This window comes from Hyperolius riggenbachi, chromosome 3 (assembly GCF_040937935.1).
Source record: "Hyperolius riggenbachi isolate aHypRig1 chromosome 3, aHypRig1.pri, whole genome shotgun sequence".
Taxonomy (NCBI): domain Eukaryota; kingdom Metazoa; phylum Chordata; class Amphibia; order Anura; family Hyperoliidae; genus Hyperolius; species Hyperolius riggenbachi.
This window is the reverse complement of record NC_090648.1, coordinates 214229107-214250068: the sequence shown is the minus strand read 5'-3', so window position 1 is coordinate 214250068 and position 20962 is coordinate 214229107. Positions and strand designations below refer to the sequence as shown.

The window sequence follows — 20962 nt, the reverse complement described above, 5'->3', positions numbered from 1 at the left end:
TTGAGGTTTATTTTCTCTGTCTCAGTCTCTCTTCCCAATATCTCCTCCTCAGTGGCGTAGCTAAGGCGCAATTGGGCCCGGCCTGGTGCAAGTTTTACATGAGGCCCCCCAAGCACTCTATAAATAACAATTGATACGGCGCATCAAAACCTGACAAGGACAATAACAGTGTCAGAGGTGCAAAAAGGGGATGGGGAACAGTTTGTTAATGATTATTGTTATTTAAAGCATCTATAGAAGTGATTATTACCAACACAGGGCCATTAGAGAGCTAATATTGTGATTAAGAGAGGGCCCCTCGGGGCCCCTCTGACCCAAGGGCCCTGATGCGGTCGCTACCTCTGCAAACCCTATTGCTACGCCACTGCTCCTCCTCTTTCTCTCTGTTTAGATCTATTTGGACCCTCAATGACGGTATTAGCTCTTTATTGGTCCTATGGTGGAAATGACCACTTCTATAGATACTTTGAATAGTGGTAATTAGTAACAAACTGTTCCCATCCCCTGCTTGCACCTCTAATATTGTGGCTGTCCTTGGCAGGATTTGGTGCACCATATCAATTGTTATGTATATAGTGTTTGGGGGGTGGGCCAATGTAATGCTAGGTACACACTATGCAATTTCCTGGCAGATTTACTGTCAGATCGATTATTTCCAACATGTTAAATCTGACTTCCGATCGATATCCGAGCATTTTGCGACTGTTTTCCATTCACTTCAATAGGAAATCGATCTGAAAATGCTCAGAAACCGATCAGAAATCAAATCGGACATGTTGTAAATAATCGATCTGACAGTAAATCTGCCAGAAAATCTCATACTGTGCACCTAGCATTAAACTTGCATTGGGGTCCAAAGGTCCTTAGCTACACCACTGCCTGCATCAGTGTGAAGAAGACAGAATCAGTTCTATGACGTAAGTCACGTAACCTTGATAACTAACTTACTGAAAATAATTAAATTGTCATCAAATGAACCATGGCAATTTGTTCAAAAACAATTTAAAAAAAATCACTAATAAAAAATCAATTGGTTTGTTTCATCTTCATCTAAAGAATGAATAGTGTATTGTCTCAAACTGATACCAAAACACCAGATGATCAGCCAATTTGATGATCACATGATAAAATCAACTAGAAAATGAGCATTGGAATTGTTACATGTGTTCATTTTGTGAGCTACTGACATGGCACCAAGTAACTACTACAGCCAGGGAAGTGCCACGGTGACAGAATGAGGGAGTAGGGTGAATGTAGCAGGAACCTGAACTGTGGCAGTTTGTCATAGACAAAGGATGGCTTGCTGCCAGAGTGATGCTCTAACATTACATTCATAACTCAGCTGTACCACAGTTACATGAGAAATAGAAATTACCTTGCCCTTGAAGTAGACTCTTATTTCCAAGGCATCTAGGGGTTCTTTATTTCTCGATTTTCTAGTAGAAACAAAGATGGTACAGGTTTTAAGGAAATCAGTAGCAAGTGTCTTTATTCATAAACAAGAGTATAAATAGTTGCTTAGGTTCAGTGAGCACCAAGCTCAAAGCTCCAGTACTCAAAGAAAGGTTCTCCTGCTTCTTAGTAGACAGAGGACTCCTCAGACATGGTACAGACAAGCTGGGGACCACTCCTGCTTAGTTAGCATGTATGTTTACATATTAGCAAGCAAAGTATTAGTGATTAGAGTTGGGCCGAACGGTTCGCCGGCGAACGTGGTTCGCGCGAACTTAGGTGGTTCGCGTGCGGGTACCGCACGCGAACGTTTTGCGGAAGAAGTTCGGTTCGCCCCATAATGCACCTGAGGGTCAACTTTGACCCTCTACATCACAGTCAGCAGGCCCAGTGTAGCCAATTAGGCTACACTAGCCCCTGGAGCCCCACCCCCCTTATATAAGGCAGGCAGCGGCGGCCATTACGGCCACTCGTGTGCCTGCATTAGTGAGAGTAGGGCGAGCTGCTGCAGTCTCTCATATAGGGAAAGATTAGTTAGGCTTAACTTCTTCCTGGCTGCATACCTGTTCTGTTCAGTGAGCCCTCAGCCCACTGCATACCTGTACTGTGATCCTGCCACTGCATACCTGTTCAGTGATCCTGCCACTGCATACCTGTTCTGTGAACCCACCCACCACCACTGCATACCTGTTCAGTGATCCTGCCACTGCATACCTGTTCTGTGAACCCACCCACCACTGCATACCTGTTCAGTGATCCTGCTGCCACTGCATACCTGTTCTGTGAACCCACCCACCACTGCATACCTGTTCAGTGATCCTGCCACTGCATACTTGTTCTGTGAACCCACCCACCACCACTGCATACCTGTTCAGTGATCCTGCCACTGCATACCTGTTCTGTGAACCCACCACTGCATACCTGTTCTGTGAACCCACCCACCACTGCATACCTGTTCAGTGATCCTGCTGCCACTGCATACCTGTTCTGTGAACCCACCCACCACTGCATACCTGTTCAGTGATCCTGCCACTGCATACTTGTTCTGTGAACCCACCCACCACCACTGCATACCTGTTCAGTGATCCTGCCACTGCATACCTGTTCTGTGAACCCACCACTGCATACCTGTTCTGTGAACCCACCCACCACTGCATACCTGTTCAGTGATCCTGCTGCCACTGCATACCTGTTCTGTGAACCCACCACTGCATACCTGTTCAGTGAACCCGCCACTGCATACCTGTTCTGTTCAGTGGACCCGCCACTGTATACCTGTTTAGTGAACCCGCCACTGCATACCTGTTCTGTTCAGTGGAGTTTGGTGTGTCAGTGTGAAGCAGTACCTTAATTACACTACCTGATTGATGTATACACATGCAAGATGTTTTAAAGCACTTTAGGCCTGTCATTTAGCATTCAATGTGATTTCTGCCCTTAAAACGCTGCTTTTCGTCAAATCCAGATTTTTCCCGGGGACTTTTGGCGTGTATCCCACTCCGCCATGCCCCCCTCCAGGTGTTAGACCCCTTGAAACATCTTTTCCATCACTTTTGTGGCCAGCATAATTATTTTTTTTTTTCAAAGTTCGCATCCCCATTGAAGTCTATTGCGGTTCGCGAACTTTAACGCGAACCGAACCTTCCGCGGAAGTTCGCGAACCCGGTTCGCGAACCTAAAATCGGAGGTTCGGCCCAACTCTATTAGTGATTCCTGCAACAAAGAAGACCTTCATTACACTAGAGAAGTAATAGATGCTAGAGGCATCTATAAAATGGCAAAAACGATGTTAGGAAATGAGGATTCAGAAATAATTACTTGGATTTTTGAACACCTCAAGTCTCTACTTTGGTTAAGTAGGTAAGAAAAGCATTAGTGCATCAACAATACTACAGAAAAAATGCAACTTTTGTGTCACCCTTTCATGGCATAAATTGTACTGACATACCCGTTCCAGTTGTCGCACCTTTCTCTCCCATTCTAACAAAACTAACATATAATAACACTGTATGTATAGAAGGACCAGCTGGTAAGGTAGGTCAGGAGAAGATGAACTGTTATACAGCTAGGATATCTAACTAGACAAACATTTTCTCTTCCTACATGCATACATGTACAATTACTGTCATCCACAGGGAATGGGACTTGAACCCTTGGGCAACAGTTCTGGGCCAAGTTCTGTATAGATGCATTGCTAGCCTACAGGGGGGGAGGAGGTTGGCTAATGGTGCTGTGCATGATTGAGTGGGACTGACCAAGAAGGGTGAGGAATAGAAATAGGGTCATGCTGTGCTTGGACAAGATGATCCACCAATCCAGAACCTCTCGCTGATGGATTGTGGGGGAGTACGCTGTACACACACTAGATTCTTGGCAGAGGCGACCCCCGAATGTCTGTTGCTGCCCAGAACCATTTAGCAAGTGAACAAGACTTTATTCTTCAAGTCTGGTAAGAGGAGGTGACAGGGCATGATATTCGAATTACCTACATATCCTGTGGTGGAGGAATGCAGATTTGATGATGTCCTCTGCAACAGGCTTTGAATGGTGCTGTGAAGCAGACCAGGATGTATAGACCTGAGGCACAGGCTTAACAATTCTATTTTATGCTGTACACCTCAAGATATTATGCTGTGATCCAGATGTTTAAGTGTAAGTGGTTTGTCATACTAAATCTGTGATAAACATATGAAAGTCACACTATTTTCCTGCTCTGGCTATAGTCTGCTCACACCACAATACACAACCCTTGTCAATGCTTCACTGTCCACCTGCCAGTTTGCTACATGTGAGATATGAAAAACCCAGACAGGATTAGGTCACTCTAATCGGTTTAGATAACGTAAAGTTGATCTTACATGCATGAGGATTGACCTTTTCATGTCTGGATAGCATGATTTACTCCATGTAATTATTGTACCTGCTTTTTCATGGGCTAACCCAACAACAGAACTGGAAGTGCTAAGGCTTTATATAAAAAATATATGGGCTCTAGATTGCTTGGAGACCATCTGCACCTAACACAGGCTGTCTGCACAGTAAGGTAATGCATACCACAGACTAACATACCCTTAGCTTTTATGCCATATGCTGTGTAATATATATTCAGCTCATAAAAATCAAAAGTATAGTATTTTTATGTGCTGTAACTCATTTGATGTATGAAGTTCATGTTCTATAAATTAGAATTTCTAACGCAACTATTTATAAAATGGCAATAAATACCATTTTATACATTACTTTCACTCCACTGCACATTGTAAAGCAATTTTTCTCTGCATTTAAAGTGTATATACTGTAGTCAGATCCCCTTTTAGTGTTTATAGGCAGATTTCCCCCCCCCCCCCTTAGTGTATGGAGGCAGATTCCCCCTTTACTGTATATAGCCAGATCCCCTTTCTGTGTATATAGGCAGACCCCCCCCCCTTTAGTGTATATAGGCAGAACCTTTTCTATAGTACATATAGGCAGATCCCCGTTTACTGTATATAGGCAGATCACCCCCCTTTAATATATACAGTATAGGCAGATCCCCTTTAGTGGATATAGGCAGATCCCCCCTTTAGTGTATCTAGGCATATCTACCCCTTTAGCGTAGGGAGGCAGTTGGGGAACTTTACTTTTCTGCTGGGAACAGAAGATGGCCAGGAGTCAGGACAGGAGTGACAAGTCCAGAGCAGCATCTCCGGAGCAGTCCGCATCTCCCACTGAAGCAGGCTGAGCCATGCAATTCGACATCGCCCGTGAGCAAGGGGCGGAGCTACTGGCTCACACACACTCCACAAGAGGCAGCAGGAGTTTCCTGGAGTCTTCGCCCCCATCACCCCCAGCGGCACCAGGGTGCGGAGCTACCACTCAAAGCAGCCATACACGGACCCGGCTAGAGCCCGCAGCCAGGTAGAAATGCGGCCAAGGTCAGGTAAATGCACATGCGCCCCCCCTGGAAGCCTGCACCCTGAGCGACCGCTCTGGTCGCTCAGGTCAAAGGCCGGCCATGGGTAGGGATTAGACTGTGAGCGCCTCTAAAGGAAAGTTAGTGACAAGACTATGTACTCTATAAAGTGCTGTGGAAGATGTCAGTGCTAAATAAATGTTAAATAATAATAATACGGTGACCTAATGACTCACTCATCAGTCTGCATTGCCTTTTAAGCCACTTTTCTGTCATGTAGCTTAAAAGGGATCAGGACCAATGCCAGTGTGGTTTTTGCTAGTTGTATCTGAAATGGGGATATTTTTCCCATATTCCCTGTTTTGTTTTGTTTTGTTTTTTTTAAGCAGCTATGAGTAGGATAGAAAGCAACTAAAGTAGGACAGACCATACTAAAAGCCTAATAGATATTCATACTCATCTTCCACTTAGAAAAAAACAATATTTTGTCTGTATCATTATTGACTAGAATTCCTCTTATTTTCCTTACTTTTTCTTTGATCACCATGACAGCAACAAGAAATGTTTTTAATTTAATCAGTTTTAATTTTCCTATTATGGGTATTCAAAATAGCAAAGCTGAACAGTTACTTTCTGGCCGACAGCTCTCAAAGAGCTCAGACTGACAGAAATGTATGCTGACCCAATGAACTGATACATTTTCATTTAACCTGCTGGTTGCATATGGCACATATAAAATATTAGTACATAACATAATATCTCATATTTACCTAACAAAGTAAAAAAAAAAAAAAAAAAAAAGTAAATTACATTTTAACAATACTTTATTTACTTTATTTAAAAAATGTTTTTATAAATTTCCCTTAAAAAGTTGTCAACACAGAACTTACCATCTTGTTCCCTGCAGTCATTACAGTCCAACAGCAGCACTCATGGTTTCTGTTTGGCATCTAATGAACAGAAGCAGTACAAATATGTATATTGTATTTTCATAATGGGATATGTGATTTTCATTGTTCATATTTATTTTTTACATTTTAAAAACAAGGCACATACCACTAGAAAAGCACAGACATTAAAGTTCCTAGCAGTTAAAGTTAAAGAGTACACAATTTCTGTGTCACTAAGACTGGAAGGAATTCTACTCTATGTAAAGTCGCTGTTATTAACCATATCAATCAAATGTACCCTCACTGTCACAGACCGCGCCGCAAAAGCTTCCTTTTTATACCACTATAAATACCAATTCCAAATAACACGCTGCTAACGCAATTAATTCACTGCCATTAATAATGTTAAGACCCCACAGCGCAACGTTTCAAAACCACACTCTGCAGGGACTCTACAAAATTCTCTGGTGATAGATGAACTTACAACTGAGATACAAGTCACGTGTTTAATGAGGAGATGCAAAAGAGTATTTTTCAGGGCAAATTGCTGCTAACAAGCAAGCCTATATTATCCAAGAAAGGTTCTTAGATGTTCCAGGAACCATGTCACGAGGAACCAAATAGCTCCAAATCAAAGATTGGCTTTTTATGAAATTCTAAAACATCAGAAACAAACAAGTATTTATAGTTGGTAAAGAAAAACTTTCTTTTACATGACCACTTAACACTTTATATCCAAGTATTTCAATGTGCAACATCAGTGAAATATATAATCATGGTCAGTATACTCCACAAAGCACATAATTCAGTTTCATAGAAAAAGTAAAAAGGCAAATTTAAGACTTCACTTTGCATAAATAGAATTAAGGATATGCCAGGTTTATTCGTTTGTGAAAAAGATTATCCCCCCCCCCTTCTTCCTTTAGATTGTAAGCTTGCAAGGGCAGTGCCCTCTCACCCTTTTGTGTCTTGAATTTTGTTGTTTATGTCATAGTTTGCACTCTGTTATACATTTTGTTCATAATGTTCTGTCTTTGTAATCACCTGTATTTTGTACCAATGTCCATATTGGATGTATATCATTGTCTGTATCATGATGTGCCCCATGTTTGTTTTCCTACTTTGTACATCGCTTCAGAATATGTTGGTGCTTTATAAATCAATAATAATGTTTTCATCTTTCAAGGGACTGCATACTGATTTAATTTAAAGTACATCAGTAGAGAAAATTTGAAATGAAAATTGCCTGTACAGAACCCAGAGCACCCACTCCACCACATTTTGGAAATGATGGTTCACATTAATATCATTATGTACTTACATAGCGATTACATCTTCCACAACCCTTTAGAGAGTATATAGGCATGTCATTAACTGTCTCCCAGAGGAGTTTGCAACCTATTCCCTACCATACACTTAGTCTAATGATGCTATCATGCACTAAGGCTAGTTTTGTGTGCAATTAATTTGACTTATCTGTATGTTTTTGGCATGTGGAATGAAAATAGAGTGCCAGTAGGAAACCACACAAACACAGGGAGACTATACTGTACAAGCTCCATACACAGGCAGGCCAAGAGTACGGCAAGTTGAGAAAGTGCTATCCAGAGTTCCAATGTGCTGGACAGTTGAGTAATACAAGTATCCGGGGCCCTAATAACTAATAACCCCATCTATAAGGGATGAAATAACAAGCATGGCCACTATTATTCCAGCCACTATAACACCCCACCCCATAACAACGTGGACGCAATAAAACTCCACAAACCAGTGCAGCCACTATGAGACCCTTCCCTTTTCCCAGAGCAGTGATCATGCCTCCCTTAGTGCTGCCGGGTCCTCCAAATATGGCCATGCTACCCCAGTATAGTCATGTCACCTTGATACTGCCTTCTCCTTTGCGTATATACACATCCTCCCTCCTCATCAGTATATCCATGCTCCTCCACTGCTATACTGCCATTCACCCATTGGCCAGTAGAGCCACCCCTTTCTCCACCCTCCCCAAGCCTCCCACTCCACCAGTAGTTCTATTTACCTCCAAATAGAAGGACCATGTATATTTCCCCGGTATTGCCATTTATCCCAGCATAGACATGCCCCACCAGACGCAACCTATATTTCTCTGAGTATAGCCGTCCCCCTATTAGTGCCATTACTTCCCACTATCCCCAGTATTGCTGTCTTCCAGTGCCTTTAATCCATAGTGTTATTTATTTTATGTATTGTATTTATAAAGCGCCAACATAGTACGCATGTTCCTCACTGTACATGTAAAAACTATTTTTTATTATTTTGTGTAATCCTCAAAATAACTAAAATAAATATAAAAACATTGCAAATGCTCTTTAAATAAAATCTATCTAACCCAATTTTTTTTCCAGTGTTTGCTTTTAAATGAGCAGCTGAAGGGTCTACAAGGGTCTGGCAGTCTCTTGCTTCTGTCATTCCTGCAGATTAGCAGTTGATCTATAAATACTAAATGCAGCTTTCTTCTGAAACTACGCACCCATAGGTGGAGGCACAAGAAAAGGTCACAGAAAAACAACAATTTATAAACGTTGCCATTATTATTACAAAGTTTGCAGACTTGCAAATAGGTATAATCATCTTCACTGTATGGCTTGTTAAAGCAGCATGCAGAGGGAACTGTGAACATATTTCCTGTGTGTGAAAACTGGCCTTGAATAGAAACCCTGAACATTTGTGTTTATTTCCTGATGAAACTGCACTAGTTCTGACACTCCATGAGTGACTCCATGCCATTTATTATTTTGTTATGTTATGACTGATTCAAAGCTCTCAAGACTGTATTCCTCAGGTCTTCCTCACTTGTGACCTAGACAATATAATGCCTGAATAAAGTGCCTACATTACTATACAGAAATTAATAACGGGACTTTCTCTCCCCATTTTAGAGAAAATCACTTGCGTGTATGGTGAAACAGAAGGCTAGATTTACACCTTTTCTCTCCTAGGCTGACTTTCTTGTAGTTCCCCTTCCATGCCTTCTGTATATAGCAACCACCACTTATTAGTGCTCTCTTATTACACATGTTGCACCCTCTTCCATGTGTAACACTCATGTACAGCAGCCCCTCCCTCAAGTACCTCTCCCTTGGGCAGAATGTTCTGTCTTCCATGTGTTGCACCCTGTTTTTGTAGTCTTAGTATTCCTTTTGCACACTCCTTTTCCATATGCACTGTCTTTCATGTCTCGCCTATGTGGCCTTGGCCTTGGTGAGCCCTGGTGAAACACCACCCAGATCACTGTTTCTCAAAATTGTCAAATGGGGGTCATTGATTGGCCACAAGATGCAAAAACGGAAGATGGAGGCTGGCACTTCCAAAAATAGAAAAGCTCTTTTATTGAAGCATCATATAAAATCAGTGGCTATACAGCTTGATTGCCCACAAATATGTCAGATGGTCACAAGCCGTGTGCTGTGACTTGCACCTCTAGTCTAACAAAATGTATTATACAGTGGGATGCAAAAGTTTGGGCAACCTTGTTAATCGTCATGATTTTCCTGTATAAATCGTTTGGTTGTTACGATAAAAAATGTCAGTTAAAATGTATCATATAGGAGACACACACAGTGATATTTGAGAAGTGAAATGAATCCAAGATGGCTCTGGCTAGGCTGCCTCGGTACACAGGGCTCTGATACATTTCTGATTTCCTCTTTTTTTTCCTTAGTGCTTTTTTTTTTTTTTTAGTTAGTTCTAGTTAGTTTAGGGGTGAGGGTTAAAAATTAGCCTAGCGTGCATTGCCACCAGTGCTCAAAATTGAGCGAAGCCGGCTTGGAACAGAAGAAGGCTTCTGTGTCGTCCACCCATGTGGAGCGACCCGCACAAGCACGTGTGCCTTTTCCCTGGATCAAGTCCACTGCCAGCACTGTGGATCTGCTCCCTCGGCCTGTACCCCCAGGACCTACATGAGGAAACTCAAGCCGGATGTCCGCGACAGCCCACGCTCACCTTCGGCGGTCTGGCTCCCACTAGCAGGGCCCTGCTCCCAGACCTGGACCACGGCAGCCTCTGCCAGATCCACAGCGCAGAGCACAGTCCCCGCTGCCAGCCAGCCTCCCAGTCCGCAGCACCACAGAAGCTCCTCCGCAGCCAGACTTCACCCCACCAGTACCTCAGTCTGGGACTGCACCCCAGCCAACATCCGGCTGTCCAAACGGCCCTCCGCCTCCTGTACTTCCCGCGGCCTGCTACGTCCCAAAACCACGGCATTGCTCTGTTGCTACTGAGCATCTCTGGGGGGCTACCTCACACCAGATCCTGTTTTCCACCGCACCAGGACTCCGGTCTTATCCTCCATCTACCACCAGGTGAGACCTCTGTTTTCTGGGCCCCTGCCACATGGTCTTGCAAACCTCTTTTGGTACTGCCACTGCTGGGTACTGGTACCGAATTGGAACAGGGTACAGCCTAGTGCACTATCACTGCCTGCTCTGGGAAATGTATGTACTACCTGGAGCCCTTGCACTGCTATAAGCATCTGCTATGCACTGCTAATGATGGACTGTTTGTGCATCAATTCTTTTTTCGCTGTCAGTTTATGGACTGTATTGCACTGCTGATGGACTGTTATTATACATGCTTGTGACTGCGCCACACTGCTGAGTGACTGTTATTGCACATGCTTTTTGCATCTGTGTCACACTGCTGATGGACTGTTATTGCACATGCTTATTACATTTGTGTCACACTGCTGATAGACTGTTATTGCAAATGCCTCTTACATCTGTGTCACACTGTGGATGGACTGTTATTGCACATGGTTTCTACATATGTGTCACACTGCTGATGGACTGTCATTGCACGTGTTTTTTTTCATCTGGGTCACGCGGCTGATGGACTGTTATCGCACATGCAGTCTTTTGCTTTACCGAAACGTGGCTTCATGACGACATCCCTGAGAGTGCCCTCCAGCTCCCAGGTTTCAGCCTCATTCGAGCAGACTGTGACAGCACCCTCTCTGGGAAAAAGAAAGGGGGCCGGCATCTGCTTCTACATCAGCTCCTCCTGGTGCTCAAACACCTCTGTACTGGCCAAGAAATGCACACCAGAACTTGAACTCCTCCTCATCAATTGCAGGCCAACCTACTCGCCCAGGGAGTTCTCTTCCTACATCCTCGTCACCTCGTGGGTATGTATATCCCTCCTGATGCAGAGGTAAATGCTGCCCTGCGTGATCTCAGTGATACCATCATGCAGTGGGAAACGGCCCTCCCGGACTCGCCGTTCATTATCATGGGGGATTTCAACAAGGCCAACCTCCGCAAAGAGCTGCCTCGCTTCCATCAGCACATCACCTGCCCCACCAGGAGTGCCAACACCCTTGACCATTGCTACACGGCCCTGAAAGATGCATACAAAGCGACACCGCGGGCAGCCCTAGGCTCATCTGACCACTGCATCATACACCTGATACCTACTGTACTTACAAAAGGCGCCTGGAAACCTCAAAACCTGTCACCAAGTCCTCCAAAGTGTGGTCAAGTGAGGCTAAACTACAACTTCAGGCCTGCTTTGACTGCACAGACTGGAAGTGGTATACCAGTGGTACCAGTGGTAGTGACACATTTGTCACTACCACTGGTATACATCATATACAAATTGGATTAGAGTAATTTTTAATATTAACAGGTGTTTTACTTAAGTAGTATCACACATATCGCCAGTCATGCAATCAGCCATGAAAAATTCTAAAAGAAAAAATGATTACAATTTTTGGAAAAAGTATCACTGTGTATTTATTTAAAGGCCAAATATATTTTTTACAATTGTACAAACACTGTGGAATTTTAGCAACACTCCATTAGGGTGAAGATCAACAACTTGAATGCATTTTTATTATATGGTTTCAGTGTTTCCTCATACTATATTCATGTGGAGAGATTGCCAAGATTGCCCAATCGGATTGTGAGGGGTGTGGCCACTGTAACATATGTGCTTTATGTGAGAGCTGCTGGAAAGGACTGGGGAAAGCAGAAAAGGAAGGGGTGGGGAAAGTTAGGAGACAACAGGAATAAAGAAGACTAGAGAAAGCACCAGTTACTGTAATGTATAAGCAGTGAATTGAAGAATGCAAATTGTGATATTAACCACATGAACCAGTGCTGTGAATCACTCCTTCTCCCTCCCTCACATATAATGGCCATGGTGAATTGACAGAGTTCAGAAGGAAACATTTTATAAACTATTCAAGTGCTATAGTACCATCTGAATATTTTGTACTTTTTACTGTCACTTTAAGCACAACAGTTGCTTTCTCTAAGACGGTCAGTACTCAGCCATCTAATAAATAGATTGTTGATTAAACATTTCTTTAACATTGCATTTTGAAGTGTTCTTAAACTCACAGACAGAGATACATTCTTTTTTACGTAACGCATTCTTAGCTCGAGATTCAGGCGGGTGGACAGAACTTAATTAGATTTAGCAACTATTAGATTAAGAAGGGCAAACAAACATACATGAAATCAGTTTATTCTTGGCTTGTTTATCCTTCCTTCTTAGAATTTTATACAGATGTCATTGACTTGTTCAAGGGAAAATAGATTTCGATGGCTTCAGTCAGTTCTCTACAAGGATGGGAACAGTAATGTAATTATTACATCACCTCCAGGTATTGTTGATGTTACTGAGAATCTCATCCTTTTGCACTGGTTTAGGAGGGAAGTTTTATTTTGCTTTCTGTAATTCAATACTATTTGTTATTTTATGTATTTGGGTTCTGTCCCTCTTGTCTGAAATGAAAACTGTACCTGTGTAAAAACAGCATGTATAGAACAGCCACAGATGGGTGCAATTATTATTATTTAGTAAGTATAAAGTGCCAACATTTTTCGCATCGCTATACACAGTATATAGTCTTGTTACTAACTGTCCCTCACAGGGGCTCACAATCTAATCCCTACCATAGTAATATGTCTAATGATGGCCACTAATGATCCAATCTTTTTCATCCAATCTTACCAAATCTACGTAGTAGAAGGGTAAATTGAGTGAATATACTGAATGGATACTTAAGGCAGTTACCTTATATTACATATAAATGGTAAGATTGGATAAAAAAGATTGGATCATTAGGGGCCACCTTTAGGCCAATTTATAAGGGGGAAGCTAAATAACCTATCTGTATGTTTTTTGGGATGTGTGAGGAAACCGGAGTGCCTGGAGGGAAACTCACACAGACATGGGGAGAACATACAAACTCTGTGCAATCAGACTTTAGAGGATACAACTTAGGTGTGTGTAAGCAGAAAACTTTGTGAAGTGTTGCAGATAGGGTAGAATTTAATTATACAAGATCAGCTTGGGTGAAAATCTAGTGACAGTATACTGGTGGTAGTTGTCCCATGATGTTATTTAGTGATCCATCAAGACAGACTGCTAAATGACAAAGGCGGAATGAGCATTTTTGCCTTTCATTCTTCTTGCTGCTACCGTTGTTGCTTGTTTGTCCACTATTCATCATCCTCTTTCTCTCTCCATAGAAGAGGTCATCATAGACAACAGAAGCAAAAAAAAGAAAGGATTGATACTCCAAATGCATTCAAAGCTGGATTTTTGGAAGCTAAATATTTTAAATGTGTTTGGGTGCCGATCCTTACTTTCTGCATATGTGTTGGTCTATCCAGTGACAATTATTGCTCAAATAATAGTCACCCAAGCTTCACCAAGGCAGAGCCGGGACAAGGTCCTCCAGCACCCAAGGCTGAGACACCAAAGTGCGCCCCTCCATCCTTCCCACCCCAGCCGTCACACACTGATTGCTATTAGACTAAGAGGGCCACAGGGCCCACAACCTCCCCAACACCTTAATATGTAGTTATCTGGCTTGCAGTCACTGCTATGTATCCCCTTCTCTTATTTCTTTCTGCTTCATACACAATTAGGAATGACAGCTGAATGAATTCTGCGCCCCCTCCTACACTGCGACCTGAGGCTGGAGCCTCTCCAGCCTATGCCTCGGCCCGGCCCTGCACCAAGGCATTACCATATGGTGTGCATTATATCTAACCCTACCACTATCAGAGACAACAGAACAACCCTGTGTCCTCAGTCTGCTGATAGCAGGAATGTGTCAGTCCTCTTTTTAATTTTTCCCCTGCAGAGTTTATAAGCCAATCTACCCATGGACAAGAGGAGTTTGTTATAATGCTTTAAGCTGGGATGACCCAGCAAAGCAACAGCAACACATAGACCCTTTTTCAATACAATAAGGCTTCACACTCATTTGGACAGGCCCTCTCAGCAGCCAAACACTCATAATTTTCCTCCCTAATCTCCTCACTGTCCCACAAACCTAAACTACTCTTTGTCACCTTCAATTCCCTCCTCCGGCTAACACCACCACCTTCTACTCCATTCAATTTAGCTGAGGACTTGGTCTCCTGGTTTTCTTTTTAAGAGAATTTTTATTGAGTTTTCAACAAACAAAAAACAAATAACAGATAATATCCAGTACAGCATTTTCAAATGTTCAGTGTCAGATGCCATGAAAAGAGACAGTAATATAATAGTTTATATAAATATCCAAACGGGTTTATACACCTGGAAGAATAGTCAATAATGATCTCATATTGGTCGAGTAGAAGATCCATTATAAATATTGATGTATACAGCATAGCAGATTAAGTTGATTGAGTTCTAAAAAAAACCCTAAACATTTAGCATATGAGAACTGAGCAAGGTCTTGTACTGCTACGTTAATATCCAGGTTGGGAATAGTGGTGTCCGAGGCATCAACCCATGTGTGCCAAATTTTATCAAATTATTTGAATTAGTTACGTGATTGGTAAGTGATTTTGTATAAGGGAAGAGCTAAGTTAAGTAATTTCCGCCAGTCTAGTACGGTGGGGAGAGTGGATAATTTCCAATTAAGAACTAATGCTTTTCTAGCATAAAAAGAAGGATACGAATCAGTTGTAATTGTTTTTTTGTACAAATCATGTCTCCCACGATTAGAGCCGGGACAAGGTCCTTCAGCACCCAAGGCTGAGACTGCAAAGTGCACCCCCATCCCTCCCACCCCAGCCGTCACACACTAATTGCTATTAGACTAAGAGGCGCCCCAGGGCCCCCAACATCCCCAACACCTTAATATCTAGTTATCTGGCTTGCAGTCACTGCTATGTATGTCCTTTTCTTATTTCTTTGTGCTTCAAACACAATTGGGAATGACAGCTGAATGAATTGTGTGCCCCCTCCTACACTGCGCCCTGAGGCTGGAGCCTCTTCAGCCTCTGCCTCGGCCCGGCCCTGCCCACGATTCCCAACAATCCATTGTTACTGGTAGATTTAAGGAGTTTCTCATAAAATGTGTTACAGATTTCCAGTATTTATGTACCAATGGACATAACCAAACACAATGGATAAAATCAGGCCTGGATGTTTTACATTTAAAGCAGTTATCATCATTAGTGCCTATTTTGGCTAATTTTACAGGTGTCAGATAGGCATTATGGAACCACTTGATGTTTGTAAGTTTATCGTAGGAGGCAATGACTATTTTATCAAAAAATTCGGAGTGTTCTTTCCAATGGTCCTGGGTTAGATCTGTGGCAATAATTTGCCGTTTTTCCTTGGAGGAGTGTAATTTTTGGGTATTATTTTTTGTCATTAAAAATGTATAGAGAGTAGAAACCTGCTTGTTTTTTTTCTTTTCTAAGGAGCATCTGTTCTAGTTCAGATGGTATTAATGAGACATTAGATAGTCCTAGTTGCGCCTTAAGAGCATATCTAAGCTGAAAATAACGAAACATGGTATATTTGGGAAGGCCAAATTCTGATCTTAGAGTAGATAAGTCTTTAAAAACTCCCTCTGTATAGAGCTGCGATATATATTTGATATTATATCAATACCAAAAATGTATCTGGGATTGAGAGAAGTTCGGGGAAGATTATTGTTACCCCAGAGAGGAGAGCTTTGTGAAATATATCTAATGGGTTCTCCTAAGAGATTATGCGTTCTTTTATATGTTCTAATAGTATTATAAATAAGTTTAGTCCCTATACGATCAGAAGGTATTTCATACCTATATATTGCTCCGCATAAGGCTTCGTAAGAACCTGCGATTTCTGCTTCAGTCGCCAGACTGGAGTCCAGTCTATCACTTCCCAACCAACTCTGAATGGGGACTAATTGGGCTGCTACATGATATAGGAAAAAATTGGGGACTGCTAGGCCTCCCAAGTGTGTAGGTAGTTGAAGGGTGGATAGTGAAATACGCGGTGAGGAACCCGACCATATAAAATAAATCATAATCAAGTTTATACGCTTAAAAATCAATTGAGGGATCCAGACTGGGGACATCTGCAGTTGTCTCCTGCATTAGTGACAAAATCACCAATATCAGGAAAAGCTTCACCAAGCAGCCATCTCTCTCCATACAAACCCCAAACCTTATATTCTCCTTAACTGTGTTCTCACCACTATCTAAACTCATCATCTCATCTCTGTCTAAATAACATCCCATTACCTCATTCCCTCTCACCTTATTGCTCACCTATCCTCTACCATTACACCTGCCTCATAACCTCCCTCTTCAAAATTTCTCTCCCCAAAAGCATCTTTCTATCCACAGTACACAGAGGTGGCACCACTCAGGTTGAGCTACATGTACATTAGTCCATAAAACAGGTCCCAAAAATTCACAAAAACCGGGACAACGCCCCCGGGCAGACCAGTCATAAGCGGGATAGGATCGGTTACCAATCGTTTGGGACAATATTTGGACGAGTTTCTGCAGCCATTAGTGGGTAAATTGCTGCATGTACTAAAGCAGTGTTCCCCAACCCTGTCCTCAAGGCCCACCAACAGTGCATGTTTTGTAGAAATCCAGAGGGGTAGTTAATCAGCTCTGCTGAGACACTAATTACCTCACCTGTGAATGTTGGTGGTTTCCTGCAAAACATGTTCTGTTGGTGGGCCTTGAGGACAAGGTTGGGGAACTCTGTACTAACGGACACAACACACAAAAAAAGTTGGAAGGGGTAAAGATTGAGGAAGGTGAGGTAATGGTCACAGCGGACGTAGCGTCCTTGTATACCAATATTAGGCATGAGCTAGGACTAGAAGCAGTCCGAATTTATATGGAAAGAGATGGTACCATAAAAGTGGAACAAGGAATATATCCTCACATTACTGAAGTTTGCGTTGAAGCAAAATTATTTTTGGTTTGATGGAAAATTCTACAGGCAGCATAAAGGTTGCGCCATGGGAGCTAGTTATGCCCCAAGTCTTGCTAACTTGCTAACCTGTTTATGGGTTTATGGGAGGAGCGAATATTGGAAGGTGCAACATGGCATCGATTTATGGATGACCTTTTATTTTTTATTTTTATTTTTTTTTTGGGGGGGGGGGGGGATATGGACTGGATATATTTGAACAGTAATGAGGTGGGTATATCCCTGACTGCTGAATCTAGTGCAGACAAACTCCATTTCCTAGACTTGGAAATAATAAGAAAAGGAGATGGTGCTAATACAAAAAGTTTCCTTAAGGCAACAGATAGAAACGAATACATACTGTATCTGTATATAGTTGTCACCACCCCTCATGGATAAGTGGAATACCAAAGGAGCTGCACCACTTTGGATGATTATGATGAACAGGTGAGGGTCCTAAAAAACAGTTTTTTCGAGAAAGGGTACAATAATATGCAATTACAAAATGATATTGACAAGGGGAGAGAAAGGGATAGGGGAGAGCTGCTAAGTAAAGGAGCTACAGGAGAAAATCAAGGTTAGTATGATTTGGCATGTATTAGCACTTTTAGAACACAATATAGGGATCTGCAAAGAATCATATAAAACATTGGGATATTCTGGGAACAGATCAAGTGCTTGGGACCATCATCCCCCCTAAACCTAAATTTATATATAAAAAGGCAATAAATCTTAAACAAATCCTTGCTCCCAGCTGCGTGGATCCAGTTAGGCCCCCTAGAATGCAGGGGTGGCAGGTACCTGGATTTTTTCGTTGCAGAGGGTGCAAGGCCTGCCAAGAATCAAGGGGGGTTAGAACAAAACTAGTAACATCCTTTAGCAATGGGAAAGAATTCCCAGATCACCCATTTTATCACTTGCAATGATAGATGTGTGGTTTACCTGGCATGGTGTGTGTGTGTGGGGGTGACAATACATTGGGAGAACAACCCGAACCCTCAAAGAGAGAATGGGGAGCACATCAGGAATATAGGGAAGGGAATTGCAAACCACATCTTGTCAGCTCATTTTGCGGCCGAGCATAACTGTGACCCCAAATTACTGTCTTTTTGTGCCATCAAAAAGATAATCCCCTCCTGGCGAGGATGTGATATAACCCAGATGGTTTCACAAGAGGAAACCAGGTGGATTTATAATATGGGAACACTGAGGCCAGGAGGTCTAAATATTGATGTGGATCTTATGTGCTTTCTGGGGGAGTGAAAATAAATAGGCTAATGAGCATGAGCATTGGAATGCTGCTATTATGAGTATAATGTTTTATTTAACAGGCCTAGTATGTTTTAACTTATTTTTCTTGTATGTTTTTAATTATAATGTGAATGTAATAATGTAATATAGAGGGGTATATAATGCAGTCTTTTTTGCAGGGATCAGTTGCCGATATTGTACTGTCAATGGTGTGTACGAACAGAGTTTTCCCCGCTGAACTATAGGCAGGCTGCATTAGTCTGAGTGGTATAGAGGCTGTTTTACTGATTACAAGGAAGAGACAGTCGTTGTTGGAGTGACCCAGTTCATTGTCAGAGAGGTGGTGGACGACCCAGTAACGGTCCAAAGGCCACATTAGACCCGCCAGTGGGTCTTATTGGACGGTGAGTCTGGCACAAAAGGGTGTGGTGGCGGCTGTACCATCCAGCAGATTGTCCATTATATGGAAGATTGAAGTGATCTATCAATATTAGAGATCGTATTTCTTATTTTACTCAGAGAGACTCTCTATGTTTTATGGACTAATGTACATGTAGCTCAACCTGAGTGGCGCCACCTCTGTGTACTGTGTTTTGATATTGAAAGAGGAGGCGAACCAGTGAGAGACCACTGCATGTAGTGAACCTTAGCTGTCTAGCGTGCTTGTGTTTTCTTGTTTTTTTATCTTTCCATCCACACTCCCCTTTTGTCTCACAGTACTGGATAATGTGTAACAACATCATGTAAAAATCTGTAATTGACTTGTAGTATTGTTTATATTGTATTGTTGTACCTTGTATTCTGTTGTACATCGCCATGGAGGATGCTGGCACTATATAAATAAATAATAATAATTCTTATCATTATTAGACTCTGCTCGAGCTGCTGTTTGGGTTGCTAAGTAATCTTTCAGCAGAGGGAGAAGGTGGACTAGGTCAGGTGACCTGTGCTCACGGGGAGAGACTCACTGAAACCTCCTCCAAGCTCCTCATCAACTATTTCCTGTGTGGGGGATGATGGGATAGGGGGAGGAGTATGGACTGTTTCCTGTGTAGTAAAATTGCAACAGGAAGCAAAGCTACAGGGTGCTGCTAGTCAGTACATTTAAGATATTTACTGTAAAGAGTCATTGCTAATTAATGCAAATGTACTCTCTTGTGCATTAAACATTGGTTTCAGTAGTGACTATAGCACACGCCTGAAACTTGGATGCAGCCAGTGAAGTCAGACAAGAGTAAGAGATCACATGCAATAATTTACCTGCTGATTCTGTATCAGTGATTCAGGTGAAAGAAGCAGAGAATAACACAACAGCGTGGGAAGTGATATTTTTTAAAGGAGCTTAGCAGCAGTATCCTCTAGGTTTTTCTATACGTCCCTTCATCCCTTGGTTAATGTTGAAACATCTTCTAATAACAAAAGGTCAACATCCTGGACAAAGTTGCCTTATTTACCATTAGCATATAACTATGGGTTATAGAACAGTCGGACTAAAGGAAAAGCCTTACAGGAAGGCAGGCATCCGTTTCAAGTTTCTTTTAAACTGGGAAGTCAAGAAGTGTCCCTGTTTCTTTAAATTTGCCCAGAGTACTTCTTTAAATAGCTACAGAATAGGATTATTTTCAAGTATCCCATAGCTCCATGGAAGACAATGCTGCTTAATCTTTCATCCCTAAATACCAGTCAGGGGGGAACATGGGTCTGATTTGTGTGCGCTGTGTTTTCATTTCAGTCCTGAGCATCATCTGTCTTTCTCTTCCTTCCATTCTGTCTGTGTGCCACAGCTCCAGGCGTTCTGTGCTCCTCCTCCTGCTTGACATTTACTGAATGTCTGTGGAAAGATCAGTGTGTAATGCAGATGGCAGTGAGAAAGCCTGACAAGTACTTGCACTGTGGTGATTCAGATACACAGAGGACATGATGCATCAATGTCACAATGATGCTGAGAGGGGCTTTTAGTGGTGCCCATGTCAAAAGGAGCTTTGGACGAGAATGAAGACTTTATTTATTGTCCCTTTTTATTAAGCCGATTATTAGAGAAAAATCTCAGATTTTCATTTCATCACACTATGCAATTGCTTTCAGATTGTACTAAGCAATAAAGGGCATTCTTTGCTACATACTATACTAGCTTTTTAATCAGTAAAAGACTTATTTAGAGAGAAAAAATCCAGCTACTTCTGAGATTAAGGGGCGTATTTATAAAGTGGGGATAACTTGGTGCGTTACAGCTCACCCTACATTGCTTCTAATCCCAATGCCGTGCAAAAAGAAGCTTTGGCCTATT

The 20962-nt window shown here is 42.1% G+C and overlaps 1 long non-coding RNA gene across 2 annotated transcripts; it reads right to left on the bottom strand.

The window, feature by feature from the left end:
• Positions 1-1374: 1374 nt before the first annotated feature.
• On the bottom strand, positions 1375-19575 carry LOC137563349 (uncharacterized). 2 transcript variants are annotated; one of them, XR_011030325.1, is made up of 3 exons: positions 19469-19575; positions 6235-6294; positions 1375-1436 (listed from the first exon to the last, which is right to left on the bottom strand). It is a non-coding gene; the product is annotated as an uncharacterized lncRNA (long non-coding RNA). The 2 variants fall into 2 exon arrangements; XR_011030326.1 differs by lacking the exon at positions 19469-19575 and adding an exon at positions 17786-17866.
• Between the last annotated feature and the right edge of the window lie 1387 nt (positions 19576-20962).